Consider the following 6356-nt stretch of genomic DNA (forward strand, 5'->3'; position numbering starts at 1 on the left):
GAGCAGAGAAGAACATCAGTAGCTTGCCTGAAACAGAGGGTCTGTGTGTGGGAGTAAAAGGAGAAAATGTTTAAATTAAAGTAAGGACCAGTCACAGAGCATGGTAGTACCAAGCTAAAGTGTTTGAACTTTGCCCCATGGAAGTATATGTGACTTGGGAATAAAACCTACAATTGAGCTATAGGGGAGCTGATGGAAAGAATGGAGGCCAATTAGGAGTTGGTTTGGTCATAAGGTAATGAAGCCATGAAAGTCTAGACTGAAAAGGTAAGAATGAACATGAAATGAGAGAAAATATTAAAAGTGTACAGACTGATTAGTTGGATACAGCTAAAATAAAATAGCAAGGTCTAATTAAGAAGTTAGTCTAAGAAGTTAGTTTAGCCCAGCCAGCGTGGATCAGTGGTTGAGCCTTGCCCTTTGAACCAGGAGGTCATGGTTCCATTCTAGGTCAGGACATAGGCCTGGGTTGCAGGCTCAATCCCTGGTAAGGGTGGCCAGGATCAGTGATTCTCATCATTGATGTTTCTATTTCTGTTTCCCTTTCCCTTCCGCTCTGAATTCAATAAAAATATATATTAAAAAAAGAAGTTAGCTTAAAAAAAATTATAAAGAATAATAATAATGACAGCTATCAATTGCTGAGTGGGTGCCATATGCCAAAGCCCTTATATTTAATTTAATTTACACAATACCTTTTCTAAAATTTATCTTTATTGTTGAAAGTATTACAGATGTCCCCTCTTTTCCCCCATTGACCTCTTCTAGCCCACACCTACTCCCTGCCCCAGGCCTTCACCATCCAATTGTGTGTGTCCATGTGTTATTGGTTAATCTATTCTCACCCATCCACCTCCACCTTTCCTCTGAGATTTGACAGACTATTGCATGCTTTTATGTCTCTGGGTCTATCTTCTTCATCAGTTTATTTTGTCCATTATGTTTCACATATGAGTTAGATCATGTGATATTTGTCTTTCTCTGACTGGCTTATTTCACTTAGCATAAGACTCTCCAGGTACCTCCATGCTGCCTCAAAGGGTAAGAGATTCTTCCTTTTTACTGCTGCATAGTATTCCATGGTGTAAATGTACCAAAGCCTTTTTATCCATTTATCTACTGATGGGCACTTGGGCTGTTTCCAGATCTTAGCTATTATAAATTGTGCTGTTATGAACATAGGGGTGCATATGTTCTTTCTGATTGGTGTTTCTGGTTTCTTAGGATATATTCCCAGAGGTGGGATCACTGGGTCAAATGGGAGTTCCATTTTTAATTTTTTAAGGAAACTCCACACTGTTTTCTATAGTGGCTGTGCCAGTCTGCATTCCCACCAGTAGTGTAGTAGGATTCCATTTTCTCCACATCCTTATCATTTGTACATTTGTTGATAGTAGCCATTTTAACAGGTGTGAGGTGATAAGTAATTATCGTTTTAATTTTCATCTCTCTGATGATTAGTGATGCAGAGCATTTTCTCATATGTCTCTTGGCCATCTGTATGTGCACTTTAGAGAAGTGTCTATTTAAGTCCTTTGCCCATTTTTATTGATTGGATAATTTGTCTTCCTTTTGGTAAGTTGTATGAGTTCTTTATACATTTTGGATTTTAACCCCTTATCAAATGTATCATTGGCAAATATGTTCTCCCATACAGTGGTTTCCCTTTACATTTTGTTGATGATTTATTTTGCAGAGAAGTAGCTTTTTATGTTTACTTTGATGTAGTCCCATTTGTCTATTTTTTCTTTGTTTCTCCTGCCCTAGGAGATTAATTGGCAAACATATTGCTATGAAAGATGTCTGAGATTTTGCTGCCTATAGTTCCTTCTAAGATTTGTATGGTTTCATGACTTACATTTAAGTATTTTATCCATTATGAGTTTATTCTTGTGTGTGGTGTAAGTTGGTGGTCTAATTTCATTCTTTGCATGTATCTATCCAGTTTTCCCAATACCATTTATTGAAGAGACTGTCTTCACTCCATTGTATGCTCTTGCCCACTTTGTCGAATATCAATTGAGTGTAATTACTTGGGCCAATTTCTGGGATCTTTGTTCTGTTCCATTGATATATATTAGTGATGTTGAGCATTACCTGTTCCTGTGCCAGTATTAGGCTGTTTTAAGTATAGTGACTTTGTAGTTTAACTGGATATCTGGTATTGTGATTCCTCAAACTTTGTTCTTTGTTTTCAAGATTGCTGTGGCTATTTGAGGTCTTTTTTTGGTTCCATATAAATTTTTGGAGTATTTGTTCTAGATCTGTGAAATAGCCTTGTAATTTTTAAAAAATGTATTTTCATTGATTTCATAGAAGAAGGGAGAGGGAGGGAGAGAAACACCAATGAATGGAGAGAATCATCCATTGGCTGTCTCCTGAATGCCTCCGACTGGGAATTGAATCACGATATCCTGGTTCATAGATCAATGCTCAACCACTGATCCACACTGGCCAGGCATGATTGGTATTTTAATAGGGATTGCACTGAATCTATAGATTGCTTTAGGTGATATGGACATTTTAATGAAGTTGAATCTACAAATCCATAAAAATAGTAGATTCTTCTACCTGTTTATATCTCTTTCTGTCTATTTTATCAATGTCCTGTAGTTTTCTGATTACAGGTCTTTTACATTCTTGGTTAAGTTTATTCCTATCTTAATTTTTTTGTTTCAATGATTAATGGGATTATTTGTTTAGTTTATATTTCTGAGAATTCATTATTGGTGTATAAAAATGCCATTGATTGCTGGGTGTTAATTTTGTATCCTGCTACATTGCCAAATTTATTTATTAAATCTAGTAGTTTTCTGGTAAAGTCTTTAGGATTTTCAATGTACAGTATTATGTCATTTGCAAATAACAGCAGTATTGCAGGAAGCCACCCACTGCCGATACTGTCATGCAAACGCACCAAGGAACGCGGGAGGCCAATGGACCTTGGGCATTAGCAGGGCTGATGCTAAGCATCTCATCTGTTAAGATAGTGGTGGCAAAAGGCAAATTCCCTAACCTGATCATCCTTTTACTGTTTACCAAACTTTACCTTTGATATGCCTGTATGCATTGCTAAAGGGCAAATGTGTGTTCAAGTAAATAAAAAGTGAACCGGCCAGCGGTCAGTGTGCTCTTCACAAAAGAGACACCAGCTGGCCCCCACCCCTTAATAATTTATATTTCTTGTCTAGTGTTTTCATTTGTGTGTCAGCCCCTCCTTCAGATCCTGAACCCAGCCATGCAGGTCATGGCACAGTATTATTTCCTCCTCTCCAATCTGGATGCCTTTTGTTCCTTCTTCTTATCTGATCACTGCAGCTAGCACTTCCAGTACTATGTTGAATAAGAGTAGTGAAAATGGACATCCCTGTCTTGTTCCTGTTCTTAGAAGAAATGGTTTTAGTTTTTGCCCATTGAGTATGATGTTGACTGTAGGTTTGTTATATATCGACTTTATTATGTTGAGGTATGATCTTAGGAATAAGTTATTTATAACCAATTGCACTAATGAATCTGAAAAGAATTATTCTAAGTGAAAGAAAGCAGAGTTAAAAAATAGTACATACTGAGTAGTATTTTGATTTATATAGATTTTTAGAAAGTGAAAATTAATATGTAGTAATATAAAAATGACCTGTGTTTACCAAGAGAATGAGGGGAATAAAGGAGAGATCACAAAAGGGAAGAAAACTTTTGAGCCTAGGGGATTATCTTGATTGTGATGACAGTTTTAGCAGGTATATACACATGTTAAAACATCAAATTGTACACTATACATATGTGCAGTTTACTGTATTTAATTATACCTCAGTAAAGCTGTTAAAATAAATTATTTCCTGTCTGAAAAAAATTATTTGTAGATTCAGCAAAATACCATGAAAACTACTTCACCAACTAAAGTACCCAGAAAGTGAGAGGTGTCATCTAGTAACATTGTAAGATTCCAGTTATATATGTAAAATGAAAATGGTAACACAACTCACTGAAGAATAATTTCTTCCTTAAATATCTGGCAGAAATTATTGGGCCTGGTTCTTTCTCTTTTGGAAGGTGATTAGTTGTTGATTCAATTTCTATAACAGATATCAGACTCTTTTGTTATCTGTTTCTCCTTTTGTGAGTCTGGGTAGTTTCTGTCTTACAAAAATCGGTTTATTTCTTCTGACGTAACAAATTGTGGACACATTTTTAATAAAGTTACTTTATTATTTTTTAATGTCCATAAGATAATCTTGTGATATATATAAAAATATTTTTCATTTAAAGAATCTTGAAGGTCTCCTACATTATTTTCAAATGTTTCCTATAGGGCTATACAACTTGAATGGATATTAAAATAATACCCCTTTGAATTCTGAATATATCTTATTTATTTGTCTATTTTGTTACTATTTCTCAGAAGAGGATTAGAAGGAATCTGAAAATATTTGTAGTGTTTAATTAATTTTGGCCTAAAAGAGGAATATGTCAGCCTTTTAATTCCAGTTTAAAATTGTTGAGTAGTTGATTAAGACTTGTGATTTTTAAATATAAATATTACTATAATGATGTATACTCTTAGACTATGTAAGAATAATAATCAGCATATTTATAAGTTTATTTGGCAGGTTTATAAACATTATTTAAACCTTTAGGAAAGTCTTAAGTCAGAAAATTTAAGTACTTTAAAAAATCAAAATATTTAATTTTAAAAATAAGTTAAATATAGAGAGGAGTGTATTTCAATGGCCATCTTAAGAATAACTTAAAATTTATTGACATACATATATTATTTGGGGCTTTTAAAATAGAACTTATTTGGAGGTTTAAAATAGAACCTCAGACACTTCAGCAACTTAACAGAACAATAAGATCTATAAGCTAAGTTTAAAATTTAAGGAAGAACTAGGTTTTCAACTTTAACTTTAAAAATTTAATAATATTTTAAAAACCAAAGTAAATTCTTTGAATTGGCTTTTGTTGAAAAAAAAGCCACATTTGGAACCATCAAAAACTTAGAATTCATGGTTTAAGCATTTGTGGGTCAGAGAACTTGCAAGTGCAAAAGGCAGGCAGGCAGTACAGAAGAGTGCGAGTTTACAAGTGCTTGATAGGAGGGGTTTAATTCTTGACAAAGTTCCAACTTCAAAGATAACCCATAAGAAAGGGCTACAGTACCTTAATACTCAAAAAGGCAAACTAACGCCATACTGCATACTTTTACTCCTCAAAGGATGAAAATAAAGGAGGAAGAAGAGAAGTAACTGGTTGTGAAGAGATCAGCCCAGTTTCTTAATTATTTTGTTTTAAAATGTCTGCAGGGAGGGAAACCAAGATGGAGGCATAGGTAAACACCAGAGATCGCTGCCTCGCGCAACCACTTCAAAAATACAACTAAAAGATGGAACGGGCATCATCCAGAACCACAGGAAGGCTGGCTGAGTGGAAATTCTACAACTAGAAGGAAAGAGAAAAGCATAGCGAGACTCAGAGGAGGTGCGGTGCAGAAGTAAAATACGGAGGTACAGAGTCGCATGTGGAGAGGGTTGGCGGCTGAGGACACGGTTGTCTTTTACAATCGGGAGGGAGCCTCAAGCTCTGAGCTCCAGTTCTGGGCGAGTCTCTGGGGACCCAGACTCATACAGGAGAAACTGGGCTGTCTAGCATCGGTCGGAACTCTAGGGCAGCTTTCTCTCTGGGGTGCTTGCAGCGATTGCCGGGACACTGAGAATCAGGGCCTCTGAAGGCAGGACTCAGAGCAGCCATAACTGCTCGCTCTGCCCTGTTGATCCCCTGAGACCCCGCCCTGCCCAAGCCACAGGGCTTTTGCATATGAAAGTCCTGGCCCTTTGCAAACTGAAAATTACCGAACAAACTGCACCTGGGTCAGAGAAACTCAGAACTTGCAAAAGAAGGCCCAAGGCCCCACAGCAGCTTGCATTGCTTCACAGCTGGGCCTCATCTGGGCACCTCCAAAGCTCAAACAAAGAAGAGGAATCTGCAGATTTCTCCGTAGCTCCTGCTGGGTAGCCTTAGGTAGAGGCTAAATTAGCACCGCCTTAGATCCAAGAGCCAGTGTACCCAATGGGTAAGAGCAGAACCATCCAGATTACAACTCCTCAGATCCATAAGGGACACACTCAGGGGGCAGTCTCAGTGAGCACCAAAGCCCCAATGAAGCAAGTATTGCTCCATAGGGGTGTCTCCTGAATAGCAGCTCTTCTGCTGTAGTCACAGCAGTTCCTCACAGCCAATTGTCCTGGAGGTTAATTCCTCCAAGTGATGCCAACAACAATCAAGGCTCAACTACAATAAGACTGTGCACATAAGTCATACAGGGGCAAACCTAGAGTGTGCAGCTCAGGTGACTGGGGAAA

This window comes from Myotis davidii, unplaced genomic scaffold (assembly GCF_000327345.1).
Source record: "Myotis davidii unplaced genomic scaffold, ASM32734v1 scaffold577, whole genome shotgun sequence".
In the NCBI taxonomy this organism is placed as follows: Eukaryota; Metazoa; Chordata; class Mammalia; order Chiroptera; family Vespertilionidae; genus Myotis; species Myotis davidii.